The 27,362-nt window shown below is 39.0% G+C and overlaps 1 long non-coding RNA gene across 3 annotated transcripts; it reads right to left on the minus strand.

Annotated features, from left to right (window-relative positions):
- Positions 1-924: 924 nt before the first annotated feature.
- LOC140529111 (uncharacterized) lies at positions 925-27,362 on the minus strand. Of its 3 annotated transcripts, none has more exons than XR_011975428.1 (4): positions 26,513-27,362; positions 16,950-17,062; positions 9,099-9,143; positions 925-3,303 (listed from the first exon to the last, which is right to left on the minus strand). It is a non-coding gene; the product is annotated as an uncharacterized lncRNA (long non-coding RNA). The 3 variants fall into 3 exon arrangements; XR_011975429.1 differs by lacking the exon at positions 26,513-27,362 and adding an exon at positions 17,314-17,612 and having other exon boundaries at positions 16,950-17,059; XR_011975427.1 differs by lacking the exon at positions 26,513-27,362 and adding an exon at positions 17,314-17,612.

Below are 27,362 nucleotides of genomic sequence, written 5' to 3' on the forward strand. Positions count from 1 at the left end.
ATGACTCCCAGATCTCTATATCTAGCCCTAGCCTCTCTCCTGAGCTTCTGTCCTGCATCACCGAGTGCTTATTGGACATTTCAAACTGGATTATCCCACATAAAACTCATTGCCCAAAATAGAACTTATCTTAATTCCCCTTCAAAAAAATTAACATGACACTTTTCTGAGCTTCTCTATTAGTGACAAGGCCACTACTATCCTTCAGGTCACAACCTGAGTCATGAGTTCACAACCATAGTGTCATCCTTTCCTCACTCCCACTCACCTTACATATACAATCTGTTTTCATATCATATCATTTCTACTGCCAGATATCTTGCATCAGTCCAAAGTCAGTACCTTAGTTCAAGGCTTTATCTAGGTTATTGTAATAACCTCCTAATAACCTCCTGGCCTCCCTGCCCCAAGGCTGTTCCCTCTTCAGTCCATCCTCAGCACATGTGCCAGTGTGATTTTCCTAAGGTACAGGTTTGTTTAACCATTCACTCTATTTCTCAATAAATTCTAGTAGCTCCCAATTACCAAGATAAAATATAAACTCCTTTTTATGGCATTTAAAGCCTTTCACAACCTGGCTCCAACTTATCTTTCCAGCTTGATTATACATTATTCCCTTTGATGCATAGTTCTCCATTTCCTTCTCTGTTCCCATGCACTGACTGTTTGTTCCCCACCCCTTCCTTCTCTGCCCTTATACTATACTCCCCTCTCGCCTTCTTGTGTTAGAATCCCTAGTCTCTCTTGAGTCAGCTCAAGTTCCACTTCCTAATGAAGCCTTTCTGATCTCTCTCTCTCTCTCTCTCTCAGACACACACACACACACACACACACACACACACACACACACCAGCTACTAATGCCCTCCCCTCCAAAATCACCTCATATCTTATTATGTATATAATTAGATATGTACATGTTATACCCAATTAGAATGGAAACTCCTTGAGGATGGGATATTTTGCTATTGTCTTTGTATCCCCAGCATCTAATACAGTGCCTAGCACAAGTAGATGCTTAATAAATACTTTTTGATTGATTACAAAGCCTTTCACTTTGCAGCAGATAGTTCTTCTCCCTGTAGATACAACATTCCATTAAAATTCAAGTTCCTGTAATTAGAGCTATGCAAATGAAAGCAATGCTGAGGTTTCTCATATCCATCAGATGAGCAAAGATGACAAAAAAGAATAATGATAAATGTTAGAAGGGCAGCAGGAAAACAGGCACATTAAGGCACTCTGGGTGGAGCTGTGAATTGAAATGGCCATTCTGGAAAGCAATTTGAAACTATATCCAAAAGCCACTTGAGCATGCATATCTTTTGAGCCAGAAATATCACTACTAGGTCTAAACCCCAAAGAGAGTAAAGAGAGTAAAAGGGCTCATATGTACAAAAATATTTAAAGTAATTCTTTTTGTAATGGCAAAGAACTGAAAATTCAGGGGATTCCCATCAATTTATGGAATGCATGAACTAATTATGGTACATGAATGTCATAGAATACTGTTCTTCCATAAGAAATGACAGAAAGGGTGGTTTCATAGAATCCTAGGAAGAATTATGGGAACTGATGCAGAATAAAGCGAGCCAAACCAGGAGAACAGCACTGTAAAACAAAAAATATTTAAAGACTTAATAGCTCTAATCAATGCACTGATTCCAGAACACTAATGATGAAATATGCCTACCTCCTGAAAGAGAGGAATATCGTCGAAATATTTGGAATGACACATCACATTTTTGACATTGTCAATGTGGGAATTTGTTTTGCTTCACTATGCAGATTTGTCACAGTCTTCTTTTTCTTTCTCTTTTTTCAAAATGGGGGTGGGAGGGGGAGAAAATAAATATTTTTAATTGAAATAACTAAAATGAAATTGAGGGCAGGGACTGTCTCCTTTTTGCCTTTGTATCCCTGGCTCATAGTAAGCACGTAGTAAATGACTGTTGAATTGAACCTGAGTTTCCGAAGGGATGTATGCTCTTTCCGACAGGAATAGTATGTTACATTTTTGCTTTGTAAGGAAAAATCCCCATTACACTTGCTGTGTAAATACATGTATATACGTGTGTCTATCTGTATATGTGTGTATGTGTATATTTATCTGTGTATATATGTATATAGACACATAAATTAATATATTTGTATGTATGTATCTGCGTGTGTACATGTATGTGCGTGTATACATTATATATATGTTGTACGTGTATGTATTATATAGATACGTTCTTTTCTTCTATGAATGTGGAATCATACTTGTAATACCTTCCTCATAAGTTTGCTTTGAGGAAAGTGTTTTGTAAAGTTTAAAGTGCTATGCATATATTATACTGTGAATGTCTCTTCAGACCACGAGCTCCTTGAAAATAAGAACTGTCTTTTGCCTCTGTGTGTCTATACGTGCAGACATACACATATATACATACACATACACATCCCCAATTAATTGACACCATGCTTATCTTTTGGAGTAAGATAACTGTTCAACTAAGTAGAATTTTTTTAGGATAGTCAAAAGCCCAGAACTTATCTCCACAAACTAGACTACTAATAGTAATAAGACAATAACGCAATCTGAATAGCAATAATCACAATGACAGCAGCTTACATTTACCTAGCGAGTCGGTCGTTAGGCATTGATTAAGCCCTGCTATGTGCTAGGCACTGTGCTAAGTGCTGGCGATACAAAGAAAGGTAAAAGACAGTCCTTGTCCAAACTAAACTCAGGGACACCATGGCAGTTGCCCACCTTCTCATCACTAGTGAATTCAAGAATTGGGGCTTGATCTCAGCCACTGGACACCAGTGCCCTGAAGCCCTACACCAATCTGTTTGTCATTACTACATTGTGAAGATTTAGGGAAAAAATATATTAAATGTTTAGATGACCATATTCATTATTCATGTTTATTAAGCCTTTCTGCCAAGAGAATTTATGGTTTCTAATAAGTGTGTTGCTTGTAAATCACCAGGGGGTAAGGAAAGGAATACTGAAAATTACCAAACTAATTTTGATTAGAACAAGTTGTTCTATATGAAGGGAAATGTAGTGATTTGCCCTTGTAATAGTTACAGTGTGCAAGATCTGCATGCATAACCAACTTGACCCTCTTCCGGTAAATTGGAGGCCATTTCTGGACAATCAATTCAATTGCCTTGCCAAGGCTCCAAAATAGATCTTCATATGACCAAAAGGTCATATACCATCCTTCCATGTCATCTTCCACCATGGAGTGAGAGGAACCAAGGTCTTTATCTGGAATTCTCTTCTCTCTAACATTAAATCCTCATGTCATCCCTGGGAGAAAAGGAGAGAGTTGGTAGTATTGCCCCATTTTAAAAACTGCTCTTAATATAAGGATAGAAAACAAGCATTACAGTCACTCTCAAGACAAGACAAGTGAATTTGGTTTGGTCTAGAATTAAACAAGGAGAGCTCTTCCTTGTGCATAGGCTTTTACTATTGTTGATCAAGTTAGACAATGAGTCAGCCAGTCTTACTGCTCCATAGGGTCATAGATTTACAGCAGGAAAAGACCTTTGAAGTCATTGAGTCTAAACCTGTTCATTTTACAGATGAGAAAACTGAGGCCCTGGAAAGTAAAGTCACTTGACTAAGGCTACATAGGAACTTGAACACAGATCTCTGACCCCAAATACCATGCCCTTTACTCTGCACCAAATTGCTGAAAAGAGAGATAAAACCTCAGCCAAGTTTCACAGAGCATTTTTCCTCTTCTACTATGTTAAAAAGTGAGACCATCCCTTGCTGAGCTTTTGCCCAAAGTATTTTCTTTACCTCAGATGCTTTTTTCCCTCTGCCCTAAACTTCGTTCCACTTAGAGATTTGGAAGCTTGAACATGGTATGGAAAGAAAGGGGATACAGCAAAACTGGAATGCTTCTTTTAAGGCAAGCTTTACTGATGTTGTAAGCATTTGTTAATGAAGGCAATAGTCTAAGCTCATATATGCATGGTGTCTTCTATCCTAATATCCTACAGGGGAGAAATATTCAACTGTTGACAATTTCTCCCACTGTGCAAACCGCTTTGGAAATAGGTAAACAAATACACAATTTGGAAGTTTAGAATGAAGAGAGGGAAGGATTATTTGGTTTGTGAAGAATTTCTCCACCTTGTCTCCCCAACGAAAAACAATGAAAATCATCTTTTTAAGTGAACTAGAATGATAGGATCAGAGATTTAAGGTTGAAAGGGAAATAAGAGGTCATCTAGTGTAACTCCTTCATTTTACAGAGAGAGAAACTGAGATCTAGAGAGACTAAGTGACTTGGTCAAGGTCTGGTTGACCTTTAAGGCCTCATCCCCCTCAGAAGTTCTGCGCTCCTGTTATTCTACTACGGAGAGATGAGCCCATCTTTCATTTTTGCAATGCTAATTACTTTGCTGTTGGCTCTTTCCCCACAGTGACCACAAAAGGCAAATGACATATAGCTGAATATTCCTTCCAATATATATGATATACTGCATTGGAGGGCATTTCAAATGAGATACGTTTAAACTACGACAGAATGCAATGCCCTAAAAGGATTTTTTGGGGAGAGGGGGAGAAGGGAGGTCTGAACCTGGGACTTCATTAGAATAAGAAGCTTCTAGTTTAGAGACCTCTTCTCTTCCCAAGCAGGTAGGAAATGTCTTTGATTCAAAGAGTGAAATCATTACTAAGAAAACTAGGAGATTAAGCAATTACTTGGGGTCACACAGAAAGAGGACTTGAACTGAATGGAGGTCATCATCCTCTGTCCATTACACCACACTATAAATACACAGAAAAACCTATTCACAGTTAATGGCAGCAAGGTAGCACAGTGTCAAATCTGGCCTCGCTGGGTGACACTGGGTAAGTCACTTAACCTTCTTTGTCTCAGTTTCCTCATGTGTAAAATGACCTGGAGAAGGAAATGGCAAACCACTCCAGAATCTCTACCAAGAAAACCTCAAATGGGATCATGAAGACTTTGGACGCGATTGAGCAACAAAATTCATAGTTAAATAAACCCAGCATCGAAATAATGATTGCTAAGTAGCAATTTCTGTCTCCCACAAAAAATAATAACCTTCAACTCCAGCAAAATGTTTAATAAACACTCAGAGATTTAGAATAGCTCTTTGAGCTCAAAATTATTATCCCCTTTTTACAGGTGAGGAAACTGAGTCACAGGGGTTTAAAGAGCTGCCTAAAGCCATGCCACAAGCAAGAGGCAGGGCCAGGGTTAAAAAAAAAACAGACTTGTTGGCTCCTCATCTGGTGTGTAGTTTCATGGAATCTACTAGGATTGCTCATAATTCCCAGTGAGTTATCCCACAACTTAACGTTCCAGGAACCAAAAAAAAAAAAAAAACCCACTGTCACAAAGCTAATTGTTCCCACCCCCAAATCTGTGGCCTGGGGTTGAATCTGGTACTCTGGTTCATGCAGCACCATGACAGGAAGACGAAGATCAAGGCTTTGGCAGGAGGAAAATGAGCAAACCCAGATCAGTTTGCATCATTTCTACTTTCCCTGTTTAGGGAAGTTGTCTCCTGCATTACTCAATAGTAAACTACACATCACTGCAGATGGATTAGCAGGGAGAACAGGGAGATTTGGGATTTGTTGTTTCCACTTCAAGTTCAACAAACGTTTGTTAAATACATGATGCTGCTTGCCATATTATCTGCCTAGCTGGTAATGACCAGAATCAGCATGGGACTGGGAGTGACATTCCTTACCTCTCTGTTTTGTTTTGTGGAAAGAAGGGGATGGAGTAAGGTCCCTATATGAACATGAAGAATAAAATATAAAGGTGATTCCCACATAGCTAAGGGTATAAACTTGATACCTGAGCAGAACAATCTCTATATTCCCCAGCAAGCCACCTTGAAGGTGTGCATATAGTAGGTATGTACCAGCACATCACTGTTGCTCTTCCCACCATGAATGATATCATTGTTTGTACCACTGTCACCACAAAGGCAGTAGTTTGGGGCTTCTTGAGGACATGGCATCATTTCTCTATTGTAATGATCCCTACAGACTCCTTGGAGAATATCAGCTGGTGGCCAGAGAATTTAAATGGGATGTGGAAGAAGTTAGTTTCTACCCCTGGACAATGACTCCAATTGCTTGTGGAAGGTGATGAAACTGGCTGTTGTCAGGGTATGGGGAGAAAAGAGAGACAGGAAGACTTGTTAGAGTGTCTTCTACTAGGTTTGTTGTTGAATCATTTTTCAGTTGCGTCCAACTCTTCATGATCCCATTTGGGGTTTTCTTGGCAAAGATACAGAGTGGTGTGCCATTTCCTTCTCCAGCTCATTTTATAGATGAGGAAAGTGAGACCAACAGGGTTAAATGACTTGGCCAGGGTCACATTGCTAGGCTGGATTTAAGTTCAGACTGAGAAGTCTTCCAGCCTCCAGGCCCAGCACTCTATCCACTGTGCCTCCTAGCTCTTCTGCTAAGTAGGAGTAACCATACTTGAAGAGTATTCTTGTTTCTAAAATGCCTTGCCCTCTGTGGAAGATTATGGCAGCTACCAACAAAGCATAGTTAATGCTACAAAGTCCATGGGGGATGCTAGTTCAGTCAATTCAATTGATTTAACAAATGTTTTCAAGTATATTTTTTCAAATGTTTGTGTCAAGCACTTCAGTAGGTACTGGAGAAGATAAGAAGTTTAGGTTAGATGTAGCCCACACGAGACAGAATGGTGTAATGGCAAGGGGCAGGTCTAATGGCAAGAAGACCTGAATTCAAACCCTGCCTCCGATTCCTTCTAGTGGTGTGACCTTGGGCAAGTCACTTAACTGCTGTGGGCCTCAGTTCTTCATCTGCAAAAGATGAAGGTTAGACTGAATGATACCTAATGTCCCTTCCATCTCTAAATCTATGATCCTTGTCTTTAATATGAAGAGACAATACAAATATAAATAACTATAATACAACATCATACATAACTGCATTCAAGAATGCAAACAGAGTGAGGTCTTGGGAGACTGGAGAAATCAGGGAGGCAATCACAAAGGAAAGTGGCATCTGAGCTGGGAATTAAAGAATGAGCAGCTATTTACTGGCAAAGAATGGGAAGAAGAATATTTTAGGCACAAGAAATAGCATAAGCAAAAATAAAGAGGCAGGAAAATATGTGTGGGAGACAATGACTAGTTCAGCCTGGGGAGAAGATATCCAAATCAAAGGGAACTAGTATCAAATAAGGCTAAAAGAGTTGAGTAGTACCATAGTATGGAGAGCCTTGGGTATTAGACAAGGAGTCTGATTTAATCAGTAGGGAACAATTTCACGAAAGTATTTTGAATGACGGAAGGATATGTACTTTGCATAAGGAAGATTAGTGTGCACTGAAATGAAGGAATTATTACTAGGGTTATGGTTATTATTATTGTTGCCACCAATGCTGAGAACTCTACATAGCTTTGCATAGTTCATTTTCCACAAAACAACCCTTTTAAAGTAGGAAGTGCAAGACATTGTAACATCCATTGTGTACATTCATTTAAATAAAAGGCCAACAAGAGGAAAGTGGCTTGTGGAAGGTCATGCAGCTGATTGTTGTCTTGTTAGGAAGCTATTGCAAGTCGGCGGTTGGCAATGAGGACTTGCATTAGGTTGGCATCAATGATGATAGAAGAGTGGCAAAGAGAAACTACTGGACAAAACCCTCCTTAACGGATCAGAAAGAGGCATCACAGAAGAAGACAGAGGAAGGGACTTAGGAGAAGAATCAGTAAGTAGAGTATTATGTCTGAAACTAAACAAAGAGAGAGAATCCGGAAAGAAGTGGTAGGTGACAATGTCAGATGTTGTAGAGAAGTCATGGTGGATAAGGATTGAAAAAAGGCCATTGCATTTGGCAATTAAGAGGTCATTAGAGACTAATGAGAGACCAATGTCAACAGAGTGATGGGTATGGAAGTAGATTACCAAAGTTGAGACAGTGGGTGGTGAGGAAGTCAAAGTAGTAGATGTGGATATCTTTTCTAAGAAGTCTGTCAATAAAGTGGACAAAAGAGAATTGAGTAGAAGGATGAAGCTGGCCCAACTCTATCTAATCTTGCAACAACCAAGCTGTTCTCAAGATTAAACAAACCAAAACCAGATTGAACAAAAACTGTACTATATATACCCATAAATATGATGCAGAAACTTTCAGTATTTTCAGTCTTTAAAAACAGGGTATATTCTGTATATGAAGCAGAAAACTGTTTTAGATTTTTTTCAATCTCTTGAACAACTAGGTATAATATTTCACATCTTAGCTCAGTGTTTCCATAAGATTCTTGTTTGGTTACCCCCTTGCTCCTATTTTCAATCTGTTTATGATTCCAAATATATACTATTTTCTTAAGGATCAAGGGAGATTTCTCTGGGTAGATTGCTGCCTTGCTGTGTTCTATGTACTAAAGATAAGAATAGAAGCATGCATTTAAATGCTGGGATCCTGAGCAAAATGTACAAAACTGATTTTCCCAAAGGTCAGTTCTGACCAATGAAGTCCAGTGACTCCCTATCACCTCCAGAGCAGATGTAAACACCTTTGGAATTTAAAGCCCTTTACAACTTGACTCCAACCTACAATCCTACCTTATTGCATGCTACTGCCCTTCATGTATACTGTGATCCAGCCAAATTGACATTAATAAACTTCCTCACACACAGGACTTCACCTCCCATCTCCATGCATTTGCACTGGCTTTCCCCAGGGGCGGAAGGTATTTTCTCATCACCTCCATCACCTCCACCTCACCACCTCTCAGAATCTCTAGCCTACTTCAAGGTTCAGTTCAAGTACCACCATCTATACAAGGCCTCCCAAACTACAATCTTCCAACTATCTTCCAAACTACTCATGCCTCCTCTTCCAAATCACCTTGCATCTATTTGGAATATATTTTGTATAAACCTGTGCACATAAATGCTCTGCTCTTTGGGTTATACTGTAAACTCCCTGAAGTCACAGACTGTTTTCACTTTTATCTTTGTGCCCCTTGCAGCCAGCACAATGTCTGGTATAAAAGTGGGCATTTAATAAATGCTTGTTGATTGATTGGTTAATATCAGAAGGACCCACTTACCTTTGTGTCAGTTCAGAAGAACAGAAAGGTCAAGGAGAATGAGACCTAGAAAAAGATCAATTAGTAATTAGGACTTCATTGACGACCTCTGAAAGAGCAATTTTATTAATGTGGTCCAGACGGTATCCAGATTACAAAGGGTTGAGCAGGGAGAGGACATATATCCTTCCATAGGTCTTTACAATGCTAGAAACAACCTGCATAGTATTTGTCAGTGTTTAGGCAAACACAAGTCTAAGCTACAGGGAGGGGGGCGGTGTGGAGAAGACTGAGCATTAAACTGTCCTGAGCTAGCAGTCTCACATCTGGATGCAAATGCCCTGGGTATTTGGATCCCAGAGTTCTCACTAGATCCAGTAAAAACAACCTGTCTAGTCAAGTCACTCCACTTTTCCCTCCACTGATAAAATGAGGATAATACTATGATTCTTAACTTGTTTATATAAAGTAATTGGAGAGCTCAGGATTAAAGGTATTATTTAGTATGAGTTCAAAGCATTATATAATTTTTTATTACTCTGTATTCCTGAGACTTTTTTCTGTTTGCTTGGCTTGCAAATCCAAGTCAGAGCTATAAAATATCTTTTATACTAGGACCTTTCACCCAAGTTGTTTCCCAACTTCACTTTTAAATCATACATTGAAAAAGAAACAGTAAAGATGGAGAACAGTGAAGATGAGCAGGATAATGAGACCATTATATGATCATTGTGTATAACTACGGCCAAGTCTATCCACTTCCTTTAAATCCTGGTTTGGGATAAAATCCTTATTTTCTGCCTCTTTAATGAATGATTTTTGGATGGCTAGGTGACAAAATGAATACAGGGCCAGGCTTGGAGTCAGAAAGACTCATCTTCATGAGTTCAAATCTGGCTTCAGACACTTACTAGCTATGTGACCCTGGGCAAGTCACTTTAGTCTGTTTGCTTCAGTTTCCTCATCTTTAAAATAAGCTGGAGAAAGAAATAGCAGACCACTCCAGTATCTTTGCCAAGAAAACCCCAAATGGGGTCACAGAGTTGGTACAACTGAAAAACAACTCGGCAGCAATGAATGACTTCTACATAACTACTTGAATTTACAGGGTAGTAAATCTCTACCATCAGTGACCTTGAGCAGTTCAGTTCATCTCTCTAGGATTCAGTTTTCCATTTGTAAAATGAGAGACTCAGATGACACAACCTTTTAGGTACTTCCTTGTGTGGGGGTCTGTGCTAGATTTGGAACTAGAGGAATCAGAGGACTTCTGGTCAACTCATGGCTCTGACATTTCATACCTGTGTAACTTTGAACAATTCATTTAACCTCTTTGGGTCCCCTTCCTCATTTGCAAAATGAGGGGGTTGGACTAGGACATTTGAGGTTCATTTAAATTCTGAATCTATGATATTACAACCCTATGTGCCTAAGATGATCCTTAAATTCAGGAATTAAGATGGGTCAAAGTATCAAGTTATTTCATTATTCGATCTTGTTTTCTTGTTTGAAGTCAGAGATGATTTCACCAAGGATCTGAGCTCTATAAAGTCATTTTTCATGAAATTCCCATGAATTTGAAGCAGAGAATTATAGGAGCTTAGCATTGGAAGAAACTTTAGAGATTATCTAGTCCGGCCTTTCACGTGGTGAATGAATTTCTTCTATAATATTCCTAACATATCCATCAATTCTCATTAATAAAATATCAAGTCCTTGAGGACAGAGATTATTCCATTTTTGTCTTTGTATTTCCAGTCTGACACATTTATTTTTGGTCTAGACCTGTGATTTCATCACTTTGAGGAACTCCCCATGTGGAAACTCCCTATAACCATGATGCAAATTAGTATTTATCTGTAATTTATCATCTTAAAATGTTGCCCAAGGCACTGAGCAGACAAGCAATTTGTCTATTGTCACAAAATAAATATGTAACAGAAATAGGACTGGAACCCACATTTTTCTGACTTGAAAGCTGAATATTGATCCCCTATGTCATGCTTTCTCTTAACTTTAACCATTGGAGTTGTTTAATAATTGTTGAATTGAATTGGCCATCCAACCTATATGAACATTTTTAGTAACAGGGATTTTAATGGTTTGGATATACTTTTTATTTCTATGCTAAACCCCATCACAGAGCTCAAAATTCTTGGCATCAACCAACCTAGTTTAAAAATGCCAGGGATATAGGAACCCTTTAGTTGCTGCCTCACTGCCTGCCTTTGTTCTGAGGATTTTCCCACTTCTTCTAGGTTCTGGAGTTTTAGAGTTGGAAGAGACTGTAGTAGCCATCTAAACCAACTGAGACCCCCTGCCCCAGGAAAAAGAACCATTGCCATGACATACTAGAAAAGTTATTATCTGTTGTCTGTAAATACTTCTAGTGAGAGACAACCCATTGCCTTCTGAGTGGCCCATTCCACTTTTGGACACCTGTAAGTATTAGAAAACTTATCCTGACATCCAGCCAAAATTGGTTTGTTTGCAGATTTGCTAGTTGTTCTGCTAGTAGTTCAACCCATTGCTATTAGTTCTTCCTCTGAGACCAAAGAGAAAAAGTCTAATACTTCTTCCATATGACAAAGCATCATATACTCAACAGCTATCATATTTCCCTTGAGTCTTTTCTCCAGGCTAGACATCACTAGTTTCCTCAATCAATCCTCATATGGCATGAACTAAAGGACCTTCACCATCATCGTTGCCTTCCTCTAGAGACTTTTTCCAACTTAGTGTCATTTCTAAGTTCTAACCCCAGAGCCAAACACAATCTTCTAGATGAGGACTGGCCAGAACCACGTAGTAGGATTCTTACCTATTTATCCCTAGAATCTGTGATTCTCTTAATGAAGCCCAAGATTCCATTCATTTTTTTTTGTCTGCCATATTAGGTTGCTGACTCATATCAAGCTGAGATGAACTGCTTTCTTACTATGCCTTCCCAATCTTCAGCTTGGAAAGTTGATTTTTTTTTGGACATAAGAGTAATATTTTACATATAGCACTATCAAATTTCATCTTATTAAATTCAGCCTGGTGTTCTAAGCCTGTCAAGATCTTTTTAAATCTTCTGTCATTCAGGATATTAGTTATCTCTCACAGATTTGTGTCATTTACAAATTTGATAAGCGTGCCATCTATGTGTTTACCCAAATCATTGATAAAAATGTTAAGAATGATAGGACTAAGCATAGATCCCTGTGCTACTCCACTAGAGTTGTTCTTGCACCTTTAATGGCTACTAATCACATACCTAACAAGTAATCATCCAGCCATCAAGCCATTTAGTGAGAGGAAGCCCATCGTCTCCCCTTGATACACACACACACACACACACACACACACACACACACACACACACACACACACACACACACACACACACACACTTTCTCCAGAAAACATTTCCTTGACCCTATTTCTTCCCTTCACTATCAAACTTCTCAGAAAAGTAGAATAAGTATTCTTTAATTGATGTCTCTACTTCCTCATTACCCACTTTCTCCTTAACTCTTTATAATCTGATTTCAGCCCCTACCCCTCTAAAATTATTCTTTCTAAGGTCATTAATCCATGAATCATTGAACCTAATTCTTTTTTCCTCGCTATCAATCTCCTTGACCTCTCCTTAACCCTACAGATTCAGTCAGACTCAAAATTCCAGACTCATGATCATAGAATTTCCAAGAGATTTAGAAATGCTGATGACAAAATTGAATTGTCAGTACAAAGAGGATTTATGAATGGCTCTCTCCTCCAGTCATCTGACATGTTTTTGGTAAATGTGATTAATTTGTTTGAGGTTCAAATTGAAGCAGAAACCCCAAATGTCCTTGTTCTGGAAGAATGGAAATACCTGTTTTTACCTTAAAGCCATTTGGAATGGGTCCTAGACTTCTGAAATGAATGCAGCTGCTACTCACAGACCTGAAGAAGCCTTTAGACTAACTGATATTACACCTGAGGCTTGGATCCAAATCTCTTTATGTTTAAGAGCTTCTTTCACCTTTTGATGGGCTTGTGATTTCAGTGATTTGGATACTCCCTCCAATTATAGAAATCAAAACCCAATCATACTTGATCATCCATAGACTCTTGATCTCATCAACCTTCCACAGTCTATCCAGTAAGACAGGAGCCTTGCTTTACGGCTCACGGTACCACATGACATTTATTATCCTTTCCTTGGTCTTGCTCCGTTACTGGTTCATCATCTTGTCCAGTCATACCTTTTGGATGACATCTTTTCTAGCACTTTTCTCTTGAAATTCACTGTAGTTGATATATTGTAGCATAATTATACCCACTATGAGTCGATTGCACTTTGGATGATCTATAATTTTGATTCTTCATAGATTGTGGGACTCTATGATTAGCAGCCACTTAGAATCCCTAGAAGATTCTAAATGCTGATTATAAATAAAAGCTTCTGTATCAGAGACTAACTTGGGCCACTGAAAGTAGAGTACTATTTTCTAACTACAATTTAGCCTTCAAGTAAACCCCAACTCACCCCTACCACCAAAATTATTTTGATTTGAATGAATGAATGGAAAAGGATCAAGTACTTATTATGTGCTTGTCACTGTGTTCCAGTTTGGGGATACAAATATGAAAAAAAAGACAATCCCTTCCCCCAGGGAGTTTATAGTCTAATAGAGAAGACAAAACATACCAGAGTAATAGCCAAGGAAGGGTGTTTTGGTCTGAGAAGACACAGAGAGAGTAAATGGAATCATAGGACAATTTATTGAAACCCCTTCTCCAGGAATGCTAGTGTTGATTTGATCACAGTTCCTTGAGTAAGGGGGAGAAAGCAGGAAGTTGGAGAGTGGAGTGGAGTACTCACATGGTAGCACAGCATGAAGATGGCCAGAGTATAGTATAGTGGGTCTGAAGCTAGTTAGATGTGATGAACTGTCATCACGAGAGACTGGAAGTGAATTCTATTTTTTTCCATTGAAGGAACTGTATTTTTATTAGACTAATATTAAAATTAAGTTAGTTTCCTTAAACACATTCTCTGATAGAGGCACAAGATGACTCAGAGCTATTTTGAATGTTAAAGGGAAGCCAGCCTCAAATGAAAAATCTGTTTCATTAGATAACCCACAAAGTTGGCCATATCGTGGTTCAATCTAAACAAAAGAATTGGTAAATTTCTGATTTGGGAATTTGACAAACTTCAGTTGAGAGAATGAGAATCAGTTAAGAAAGCTGAAGGACACCCAGTTCAAAATTGCACAAGGGCCTGGGAAAAAATGGTTTATTATACTCTGCAACTGATTTTTCTTGGTTAATCATTAGCCTTTGCAAGTTTCAGTTTCATTCTTTCAAAAAAAGAAGACAATAGCAATTTTCTGTCATCAGCATCAGTTGGTTGATTGGCAAATAGACAGTTAATATTCCTTATGCATACAAATTCATATTCCTTCCATTTTATATTGGAATAACTTACTATTTCTACCCAGTGTTTGGCAGAGTTAAATGAATTGACCCAAGGTTTCACATGCAGCTAAAGTGAAAGAAAATAAAACAAAAGAAAAAACAAGCATCCCATAAAGGAAATGTTCTTGAATTTAAAACACACATATGAAACCCTAACTCCTCAGATTCTCAGGCATAAGGTGTGGCCAGTGGAATAGAGTATTCATTCAGAAGAGCATCAGAACAATGAAACTCCTGGCTGCATTAATATACAGCGGAAATTCCTCCAAATGATATCCATTAATCTGGTCCTCACTCCACATCACTGAAATAAGAGGTATCATCATCTATATATAATTGAATGTACAAGAGCCAAGGTCTCTGAATTCCAAATGCAACAAGCAAAGACTTAAGAGAAAGTCTTAAAAATCTCCTAATATGTTTTAGAATGAGTTTCACCAAGGGGCCATTTAAGGTCTTTGCATAGGTCTGAACTAATGTGGAAGAAAGGAATCAATTATAACAACATGTGTATTCCTTTAATATGATCAGGCACAGAAGAAGCGAAAGCTACCAAGGCCACTAGTCTAAAAATGGAGCAACATGAAGCTGGCCCGTTGTATTTTAGAAGAGTCTGGTTGTGGCTCCAGTCTCAATTTTGTCCTCAGTCCTTTACTAGTGATCATCAATGGTCATTGGGAGTGAAAGGGTTGGTTTTATTCCCCCAAAATAAAAAAAAAACCTTCCCTGGGTCATCATTGGGACCAAGAGGACCAGGATCTTGTCTAAGTAGAAAGGGATGAACGGCAATAGAATTCTGGTAAAGTGAGTCACACATGTTCAAGAAGTCTTGAAAGGATCCCCTTCTAAGTTATCCTGGGAGTGAAAGGATGCATTTTTTCTTTTTAAAGAGATGTGATCATTACCAGGGTTTCAATCAGATAGGATCCCACAAGATCTTAATCTAGTGCATGTAGCCAATGTAATCATATCCTTGAACAACCATTTGCCTCACCTAGAATAACCTCAGCCACCTAACTTTGGCCCACAGAGATGTTGTAGCCTTCCATTATAATAGAACAAGGACTCTTGATGTCAATCTATACATCACCCAGAATCCTTGCAGAATCTCAAGGGGGTTCCCTATTTTGCTTCCCAAAGATCATGAAGATCTTAGCATAGACTCCTGGGAAGCAATATGGGAATTTCTTTGCTATTTGCATCTAGTTTGGTATCACTAGTGATTCCTTCCATGTTGTGAATTACTGACCTTAAATCCATCACCTCCACCATTAGAATGGTTAGAGAGCTGGACCTGGAGTCAGAAAGATTTATCTTCCTGAATTCAAATCTGGCCTCAGGCACTAACTAGCTGTGTGATCCTGGAGAAGTCACTTAACCTTGTTTGCCTCAGTTTTCTCATCTGTAAAATGAGCTGAAGAAGGAAATGGCAAACCACTCCAGTATCTTTGCAAAGAAAACGCCAAATGGGGTCATGAAGAGTCAGACATGACTGAAACAACTCAACAACAACAGAGAAGGTTAAATCACATTCCCGAGTTTATTAAGAAGGCACATTTGCTTGGAATGAATAAACAAATGCAGCAAAAAGTATTTTTTAAGTGCTTATTATGTGCCAGGTACTATGCTGCATACTGGGTATAGAAGACCAGAAGTTACATAGTCTTTCCCCACAAAGAGCTTACTCTTTTTTTTTTTTTCAGTAGGAGTGGTAGTATTGGTTTGAATACTGTTTTAAGAGAAAGAGATGGAAAGGAGAAGGAGATAGTAGAACACTAGGTTTAGTCAGAAGATTTGAATTTGAATTCTGCCCTTGCCATCTGTTCTGAATGGAGAACAAGGAGTATTCTAACTCTTACTTCTAGACCAGACTCTCCCTTTACCTCTTTCCCTCAGTAATTTTTCTCCTTTGAAAACCACTCAATCAAAATTTTATACCCAATCAAAAGGATGATAGCTATAATATATTGACCCTCTCCATCATTCTCCCTCCTTTCTAGAGAAGTTTGGCTCCTGGCTTACCATCTTCTCCTCCCAAACTCCTGTGGGAATTTAATATCCAAATAAATACTCCCGTAAACACCCTGACATCCCATTTTCTCAGTCTCCATAAGTCCCATGACCTATTTCTTCATTCTATCTCAGCCACACATAGGGATGGTCACACAGTAGATCTTGCCATTATCCACAAATGTTCAACTTCCCTAATCAGAAACTGACATTCCTCCATCTAATCATAATCTCCCATCATTCCACTTCTTCCTATGCTCCAGCTCTCCTACAATTCTTCACCCTCATTGGGCTTATGACAGTCGCTAACAAAAGGCTATACCCTCTACAAAGTACAGAATATTTTCTTCTGACTTCACTTTTTCTCCTTTTCCAACCTCAATTCTATAGTTAGGCATTTTCACTTACACTCTTCCAGACTTGTAAATCCTTTGTCTCCTATCAGATCACTGCTCTTTTTGTCAAACCTCAGTTCTGGATTATTCCTCCCATCAGTCTCTTTGTCTCCAACTTCCAAGCTGCTAAAGGAAGAGAAAGGAAATTTCAGTGACACCAATAGGGTACATTGCAAATCCCTGGTATTCCCCATTAATTCAGCTCTCACTGCAGCAAAGCAGTCCTTGTAGTCTTCCTCACTGATTCTGTCACTCTCCACAGAAGTGACCCCAAATGTTCTCTTCCCTTCTCAAGCCCCCCATACCTCTTTGTCCCCACTCTCTCTCAGCTGAAGAGCTTATCTCTTAGTTTGCTGAAAAGACTGAGGTCATCTTACCTGAACTCCCTTTTCTCCTATTCTCTTCATATCAAAGCCCTTTGACATCATCTCCCATTCCTTCCTGCTTTCCCCCAGGATCAAGACAAGGAGATGGCCTTTTTCCTTGCCAAAAATAACTTCTATATATGTGCACTTAACACTTAGTCTCATTCACTTACTTCTTCTCTGGTAGACTATTGCATTCTCACCTTTCTCTCTCTCTCAACAACAACAAAAACCAGAAGTGAAGCTTGAGACACCAACATGAATGGGGAACTGGCCAATCACAAGCAAAGGCAGATAAAAACAACGTACTGATGTGGTATATTTAGAAGGAAGTTCCTTTATAATATTTCCTGGGACACGAAGGTTTTTTAAATTTTATTTTCAATAATATGCATAGACCAGTATTAAACAGGGAGCTTTTAAAAGAGGTCTACTTTATAAATATCACATCAGTCTTCAGGAATATTCCTATCTGTCTCCCTTCATGGATCATTGCCCTGTCATAGGGGCTTGCGTATCTCAATGACACGGAGCTATTTTGTGACAGGTTACCCACAACAGACAGATCATAGTGGAGAGTTCTGGGGGGGAAAAAAGGTGATCTACCAGAGAAGGAAATGGCAAACCATTCCAGTATCTTTGCCAAGAAAGTCCCATGGACAGTATTAGTGTGCTACAGTCCAGAGGATCATGAAGAGTTGGACACAACTGAAAGACTGAACAATAACAAATTTCACAACTATCATTCATGGAAAACCTACAGAGTTGCATCGAGGTATACACGTATCTTCTCTCTACTCACATAATGATCTTCTACTGACATATTTCTCTAAGACTATTCAAAAATTTAAAGTTTCAGGAGAATTCACCAATTCAAGAATATGATTTTAAAAGAGAAGCCCACCAATGTGATATCTTAACTTTAAATAAAATTTTATTACTATTTTTTACTTTCATATAATTTAAATATTCCAGTATATCCATTCTCTATTCCAAGGGCCATCCCTTTTAAAAAAAAAAATTTTTTTTAAAAAGAGGAGAAAAACAACTCAGCAAAAATAAGCTACACGTTGGGAGAAGGCTGATACAGTGTTGTATACCTGTAGTCTCTCACCTCTACAAAGAAGGGGTCAGACTTGGACATTATAATCTCGTAGTATTTGGTTTCAATTTTTCTGTAGTTCATGTTCTTTCTGTTTAAGTTGTTGTGGTTTCTGTTTACATTGTTTTCCTGGATTTTCTTCTTTCATTTTGTATCAGTACATATGAGTATCGCCAGGCCTCTTTGTATTCATCATACTCGTTATTTCTTTTGGCACTTGAACGTTTCATTAACTTCATGTAACCTTGTTACCCTTCCCCAAACAACAGGCATCTACTTATTTCCAATTGTTTGCTTCTACTAAAAGGGTTACTATAAATGTTTTGGTATATATGCAAAGTTTTGTCTTATCGGCAATTACGTTTGTTTGTTTGTTTGTTTTTTCAGAAAGGAGATCAAGCACAAGTGCATCCTTTTATTTAATAATAATATCCATTATTCTACAGCTTCTGTCATGTATAGCAGTTCTTTTATCCAAAAAGTGCAGAAACTCTAGTGTCCCAAAAGTTTTGCCTGCATTGGGAGTAGAGTTAGGGGAGTTGCCTCCATTAGGGTGGGGTCAAGGAGATAAAGTCCCTGCCTAGGGAAAAAGTGACAGGATTATAAATAAAATCTAGGTATCCTTCAGGAGACCACAACCTGTTCTTTCTACTTATAACTATAATGTTTTGACTCTAGGGTCTACATATCTTAGAGGTACAGCAGGGAACAGGATCCAGTCCACATAACCCAGTTGTTTTTCTAACCGGTGATAGAGGTCAAAAGTTTCACCACTTGATAGGGTACAGATGTCAAATATGAGATGGGTATCCCAGAAGAAATTGTTCCTAAAAACTACGACTGTAGTGTGTGCTTGCTTTTATCCCAGAGGTGGATTTTAGACAGTTGGTGTCAAAGCACATGGCTGAAGCCGAGTCCTCTGAGCCTGCATTTCTGGCAGGTGCCTGGAGTGATAGGGGAATAGTTGATCTCTCTACGCACTCAAACATGAAACCCTGGAAAATATGCAGTCTGAGGAAGCCAGCCCAGGCTTCACACTGAGGATCAGGTACAACTTACGAGCCTGCCCATCCTATAAGGTTATATATTGTGTTTTTGCCATTAGGTGAATAAATGGGAGGTTCAAGATTTTGACTTTATGGAGCATTGAGCTTTTTGAGAAAGAAACCAATTATAAATTTAAATTGATATTAATATACTATAGGCGTCCTCATTTTTGGACATGAGGAGACTGAGTGCCAGAAAGGTTGACTGTCCTACCCACCAAACTGGTCAGTGGCAGAGACAGCGTTAATGATGTCACTCTTAGGCAGAAAGACATGAGTGTACTCCTTGGCTCTGCCAAGTTTACAAGCTACATGTTCATGGGCAAGTCATCTCTGTGTCACCAAGTTTCATGTGTGTGTGTGTGTGTGTGTGTGTGCGCGCATGTGTGTCTATAACTGTGTCAGGAACTCCCTGTCAAAGAGCCTCCTGTACCAAAGCAAATTGTTGCCTGTTCTTGAACTCCAAAGTTGCTTGGGACACTGACAAATGACTTGGGTGGGAAAGGAAGGGAATATGCATTTACATGTCTACAGCGTGTCAGGCACTGTGGTAAGTGTTTCATAAATATTAATTCACTTGGTCCTCTCAACAACCCACGATGCCATTGTTACCTCCATTTTGCATTTGAGGAAAGCGAGGAAGACAGAGGTTAAGTGACTTTGCCCAGGGTCACAAACTATTAAGTGTCTGAGGCTGAATTTAAAGTCAGGTCTTCTGACTCCAGTTCAGATCTGATCTCAGACACTTACTAGATGTATGACTCAGGACTGTTTATCTCAATTTCTTCATCTGTAAAATGAACTGGAGGAAGAAAATGGAAAAGCACTTCAGTATCTTTGCCAAGAAAACCCCAAATGGGTTCACAAAGAGTTGGACATGACTGAAACGACTCAGCAACAGCAACAAACAAAACTTTCTGACTCCAGGCCTAGAGCTCTATCCACTGTGTAACCTAGCTACCTGTAAAGCACAATGTCAAAGAGTGTCAAAAGTGAGTCAGTTCTCTATCTACTATATAATGCTGCCATTTTTTTAAGATCTGCAATTTCATTGGTACAGGGAATTTCTACTGAAGAAATCCTCTTTACCAATGCAGCATAGCACTGGTTCTGAAATTTATAGTCATAAAGAGCTTATCTAGAATATTACAATACTAAGTAACTTGTTCAAGGTCACAGAGCCAGTACATATCAGAGGTAAGATTTGAACCTAAGCTTTCCTGATGCCAAGACTATTTCTCTACATGATATGTGTAAGCTAGGTAGCACTGTGGATAGAATTTTGCACATGGAGTTAAGAGGTTATTATTGTTTTTCAGTTGTATCTAACTCTTCAAGACCTCATTTGGGATTTTTATGTCAAAGATATTAGAGTAGATGGCCATTTCCTTCTCCAGCTCATTTGGCAGATGAGGAAACTGTGGGAAACAGGGTTAAGGGACTTGCCCTGGATCACACAGCTAGTAAGTATCTGAGGGCAGATTTGAATTCAGGAAGATGAATCTTCCTGATTTCAAGCTTGGCATTCTATCCACTGTACTACCAAGCTGCTCTTGGAGTTAAGAGGGCCTAAGTTCAAACCTATATCAGACACTTACTAGCTGAGTGACCTTGAGTAAGTCATTTACCTTTTCCCAGGCTCAGTTTCTAGCTGTAAAATAGAGATAATAATAGCACGTACCTCATAGGATTGTTGTGAGGATCAGATGAGAAAACGTGTAAAGCATTTTACAAATCTGGAAATGCTGTATAAATGCTAACTAGCCATGTCAGGCTTCCTTTTTATAGTTTGTAAAATGAGGTACGTAATACTCATTATTATTTTTAAAAGACATGAATAAAATGGAAAGAGTTTTATTGTTGTCCATGCAACTTATTCTAATAAGGTAAAATACCTATTTGTGCTCAGTCTAGCAAGCTGGCTGGATGTGCATTGTGATACACCATTAGATATTGTAGTCCTTTGTATCTGCTTGGTGAGGTTCTTAAAGGCATAGACTGGTGGGCACCCACATCTTTGTCTGCCCTGAGATACCAGCACTGTGCCTTATGGCACGAGGCAATACAGAAATATTTGCTCAATGAACCCAAAGTTCTTCAAGCTATAGATCCATAGGTGGTTATGTGGATGGAGCTCTGGGCCTGGAGATAGGAAGACCTGAATTCAGATCCAGCCTCTGACATTTAATAGTTGTGTACGACACTGAGTGTCCTTTCACCTGCCTGCCTCAGTTTCCTCAACCATGTGGTAAATATTGTAATGACTATTATTACTATTAAGCTAATCATATTGTCAGTCTCATCTCCATCTCCTCCTGGAACTCCAAGTAAAAGGAAATTGGCATCTCAGCATATATAGTAAATCCATTTACCCATGGAGAAAGTGATTTTCTTTTATTCTCCTCTACTCAGTCTCCACCTCAGTCTTGGAAGGAGCTCTAGATGGAGCTAGGAGGTCTGGGTTCAAATCTTCAACTCATAACTTGAAAAGATGGGCATAAAATGAAGCTACTTATACAATTTTACCTCAGAGATATAGATTTATTTAGCCTTAGTTTAGGTAGAATAATAATAGCTATCATTTATGAAGTGTTTTAAGGTTTGCAAAGTGCTTTACAAACATTATCTCATTTCATGTTCGCAACAACCCAAGGAGTTTGGTGCTATTATTAAATTTATGAAGGAGGAAACTGTGACCAATAAAGGAGGCTTGCATAGCCGGTGTCCGAGGTGGGATCTAAACTCTTCCTGACTACGGAGCCATTTCAACACCAAGCTGCCTTCTAAGACCTTTTAAATTTTGATCATGATGAAGATGAAGACAGTATTTAAAAAGTGTTTTAAGGTTTACAAAGTACTTTACAAATATCTCATTTTTATGCTCAAAACAATCTTTGGAGGTAAGTGTTATCATTATTCCAATTTTACAGATAAGGAAACTGAGGCAGATAGCAGTTAAATGACTTGCTCAGGGTCACATAGTAAGTGTCTGAAGCTGAATTGAACTGAGGTCTTCCTGTCTCCAGACCTGTCTCCAGCACTCTCTCCATTGCACCATATAAGTTATCATGATTAGAAATGAGAACAGTTAGCCTAGACATCTTTATTAGTATATGAGATAGAATTGCATCACCTGAGCATCAGAAGCATTCTATGATGAGAACCATTAGCTATATCCCCTCTAAGCCACAGGTAAGTTGCTGGAAAGAAAGTCTTGACTGTACTAGCAGTTCTCTGCCTCTTTGGTATAAGAGATGACATGATCCCCAGCTATCAAATCTGCTGGATCAGCAGTCAAGTCTTTTACAAGCATCTGACTTTGTGTCTCTAGAATTTGTTGCTAAATGTAGACTTTTCAAGGGTATAGAACACAATAGCAGAAGTGGGAAAATAAGCATAGATCTAGGAGTTGGGAGAGCTGGCTGCAAGCTCTAGCCCTGCCACTACTGAATGCGAGTGAATATGTAGAGAGCTGGAAGGCTTATATAGCCTTCCCATAGATGATCTCTTTGCATTGACTTTGCAAGGTAAGTGCTATTATTAACATCCCCACACAGAGGAGAAAGCTGAGGTTCAGAGAAATGTTGAATGACTTGCCCAAGGTTACACTGGTAATAAGGATCTGAAGGAGAGCTTGACTCTAAATCTCCTTAGCAGGATAGCTAGGTGGAGCAGTGGATAGAGCACCAGGTCTGAAGTCAGGGAGACGAGTTCAAATCTGACCTCAGACATGAGCTATGTGACCTGGGCAAGTCACTTAACTCTGTTTGCCTCAATTTCCTCATTTGAAAAATGAGCCAGAGAAGGAAATGGCAAACCACTCCAGTATCTTTGCCAAGAAAGCCCCAAATGGGGTCATGAAGAGTTGGACATGACTAAACAACTCTTCCTCTACCCCAGCCTTGCTTCTTGATCTGTGTGACATTGGACAAATCACTTAACTGTTAGCATTTAGTTAATGCCATAGATTTACATCTGACCTTCACAACAACCCTATGAAGTAGGTGCTATAAAAACCTACATTTAACAAGTGAGGAAATTAAGAGACACAAAGACTAACTGATTTATCCAGGGTCATGCTAGTAAATGTCTGAGGCAGGATTTGAACCCATCTTCTTGAAATCAACTACCATCTACTATGCCATCCAGAACAGTATGTCCCATACTATAGGTCTACTTAAACTAAGGGTAAATGTATCTGTGTTTCTTGCTTGAGGACAATTATTTTTACAGATTTTACTGAAAACCTGAATCTGGCCAACAAAACAAACTACATTCCACACAGTGAAGCTGCTGGAACCTGTGTTCCTGCAGATGAGAGAATATTCTCATTACATTGCTAAATCTAGTGCTTGTAGCATGAGAGAAACACACACATACATTCCATTTGTACCCCTCCTGGTCACATGGTCTTTTAGCTACAATTCTCAGAGTCCCTTGGGGCATAGAAATGGGGGGGAACAAAGTATCATATAACCAGGAAACGGAGGCCTAGTGAAAGGGCATTTGAGGGACCCATAGTACAAGTTTGGACTAGGCTGAGAAAAAGAAGACTTGTGTGCCATTTGTAACTTCCCTGCCTCAAATGCAGCCTGAAGACTTCCTTGGAAATATATTTGAGTGACAGCATGAAAGCATTAATGTAAATAAAATGATTTCTTCTCCATGAGAGTTAGTTAGTCATCACTTGAAAGAGTGTGGGATGCCTTTCTTTGGAACTCCTTCCAAATGCCACTGGACCTCATTTGCTTTAAGATGATAATTCTCCAACTAGGGGTCTTGACTTCAGGAATGGAATGAAGAGAGGGTAAATGCACTGAAATTGTTCTGAGAAACAGTCCCTCAGTCCACTCCATCAACATGCATTTATTAAACTCATAATAGGAGTCAAATACTATGCTAAGTACTGAAGAGCAAAGAAAAAGCAGAAGGAGCCCCTGGCTTTAAGGAGCTTACATTCTTGTAGGGGTGAAAATGTTTTATTACTGGTTTTGACTGAAGGAAGCAGGAATTGGCCAGGTCTCTTCTGGCCTATGATTCTCTGAATTCAGTCTTCTAAGATTCAATCAGGTTAGGCCCAGGTGGCAAACTTCATTCTTTGTTCCTCTTTGAGCCTTCTCATGATATCTTGTGTAAATGATGAAACTCCCATTCAGTGTCTATTTCTGCATGCATTCTGGGGATGGAAGCTTTGCAGAAATCAGAAAAAAGAGGACCTACTTTCTGTGGTCATGCCCTGGCAAGGAACTTGAAAGCCAAGGTCTTTGCTTCTTGGAAGAGTTTTACTCATGTGCCATGGATGGAGTGTATGATGTATTTTCTTTCTCTCTAATCCAAACTTATTTTTTTTTAGCAGTAGCTATGTCACATTTTCTACTGCAACTTGAGGCTGATTTAACAAATGCTAAGTGAACATAAGAATGTTAGTGAGAAAGAGGAATGAAAATAATCCACTTCTGAAGTAGTTATTTTACTATTCCAAAATGCTTTGACTTATACCATCTTATTTCAACTTACCACTCACCCCATAAATTTGGTAAAGCATGAATCACCATTTCCTGTCTACAGACAAGAAAGCTGAGAATTCTGTGACTTTTCCAAAGTAATGCTGCATAGAAGCGGTTAAGCTAAGGCCCAAACCCAGGTCTTCTGACTCCAAGTCACTTTGCTTCCTCCCTCTCCATTTTATTCCTAGCACAGCACCCAAAACCAGAGACCCTGCCCTAGACAATTTAACTTCCTAGCCTGGAGCCCCCATTGTCCCAATGAGTGAGTGCCCCACATGGCCCACCATCTCTAGGCCAGCTTCAGACATGTTTCACTTCATCCCTTGGCCACATTCTTTCCAATGGCCAACCCTCCATCTGCTCCCACCCCTTTTCTCAGTTCTAGAACTACAGCCATATCAGTTCTGCCATTGTTACTGGAAGGGTGTGTCAATCTACTTCCCTATTGCTCCATTCACCAAATCCATAACTTTCCAAATTAAAATACCCATTTCTTTATTTATACTGCCTCTCCCTATAGAATATAAGCTTCTGGAAGGAAGATACTATTTCTGCTTTTTGTTACCTCTATAATAAGAGATTAATAAATACTTTTCCAATCATTCCAGTCCTGTGTTTCTTCTACAGCATACGACATAGGAGAAAGTCAGGATAATAAAGAATTAATACACCTAGTACTAGCTGACCTAGGAAAACATTAGTAATTTTAGGTGGAAAGAGCCCTGAAGTTAGAAGTCTTGGGTTCATATCTCGGATCTGGCATTAACTACCTGTGTGAAAATAGGAAAATCACCTAACATCTCCAGGTCTCTGTTTCCTTATTTGTAAAACAAGGAGATTTGGTCTAGATGGCCTCTAAGATCCTTTCCAACTGTAACATTCTTTGATCCTAGGTGCAGGAATAAATCAGGGCAGCTAGGTGGCACAGTAGAGTGTCAGACCTGGAGTCAGGAAGATGAGATTTCCTGAGTTCAAATCCAGTCTCAGATACTTACTAGTTGTTTGACCCTAGGCAAGTCACTTAACCTTTTTTGCCTCAATTATCTCATCTGTAAAATGAGCTGGAGAAGGAAAATGGCAAACCACTCCAGTATCTTTGCCAAGAAAACCTCAAATTGAGTCACAGAGAGTCAGACATGATTGAAAAATAATGGAACAAAATGGAAATAAATAATGCTTCTTCCAGAATAGAACCTGGACCAAATATTTATACTATAGTATTTGACACTGAAGAGGATACATTTAGAGATAAAATCCAAGCCCTCCATTTTAGAGATGACGAAATCAAAAGTCCAAGAGATGATCTTGCCCCAAATCACACGGGTCTTAAATGACAGAGGCAGGATTCAAACCCAGGGTCTCTGATTCCAAACCCATTGTCCTTTCCAAAGTATCATACTGGTAGTCTCCCTTCTCATACAGGCTCCACTAAGGAAAATCAGCTCTCAGGAAGACGTATGTGTAGTGGGGAGGTGGGGGAAGGGAGTGATCACACACTCAGAGTCATTCGGGAAGTGACATATACTTGATAGAGAGTGAGAAATTTCTGTACCTACCATGCAGGTTCCCAGGAGGTCCTGATTCATATTCCATGTAATCTGGTTGCCTGTGGAGTGAATCAGAAAGCAATTTCCTCTCTTGCTTATTGTTTATTTTTATTTATCATCTTTATTGCATGTGCCTATTGCATAATAGCCTGCAGACATGTTTGCAAATAGAATGATAATAAAAATGAAAGCCCCTACCATTAGAGCTTACAATCTCTCTAGTCAGAGAACACTATGCCACTGGCTAGCTGTTTGAAGAGGATAGTGTCATATGCCTGCTTGTTTTTCTTGTACTCACAAGCCTCAGGTAGCTACATGGCTCTTCTATTTGGAAGAAGAATTCTTAAGTCAGTAATTTTAATAACTTGGTCCTGGATGGTAAATCTTATATATGCCAACATCAATAGTCACATGGGTGCAAATCCCTCTATTCTAGAAGCAAAGAGAATGTTTAATACATCCTCACCGTTCAAAGGAAAAAAATTAACTCCATCAATATAATTTTTTAAAGCTAGTACTCAGCTCTTTCAAGCACCATTTCATGACCAGAGTAAAACAAAAAATCAGAACCACAGGAATGAGATCTCCTTCACAATTTTAGGGGACATTAGAAAATGAAGGAAAAGTCATTGAGGTTTTTGTTAGGAAAAACATAAGCACTGAGTAATATCTAAAGGAAAGCTGGATTGACCCATCACCGCTTCTGCTTCTCCCCTTTCTATCTGATAGAAAGATGTCGAGTCTCAGCCTAGAGTCACAATTTCCAAGGAAAATGAATCATGACTCCTTGGCCATGTAATCCATGGCCCAACTATTTTTATAATTGTTTTGTTTCTCTCCTTCCCTCCTCCTTTTTGTT

Source organism: Notamacropus eugenii, chromosome 2, assembly GCF_028372415.1.
Source record: "Notamacropus eugenii isolate mMacEug1 chromosome 2, mMacEug1.pri_v2, whole genome shotgun sequence".
Lineage (NCBI taxonomy): Eukaryota > Metazoa > Chordata > Mammalia > Diprotodontia > Macropodidae > Notamacropus > Notamacropus eugenii.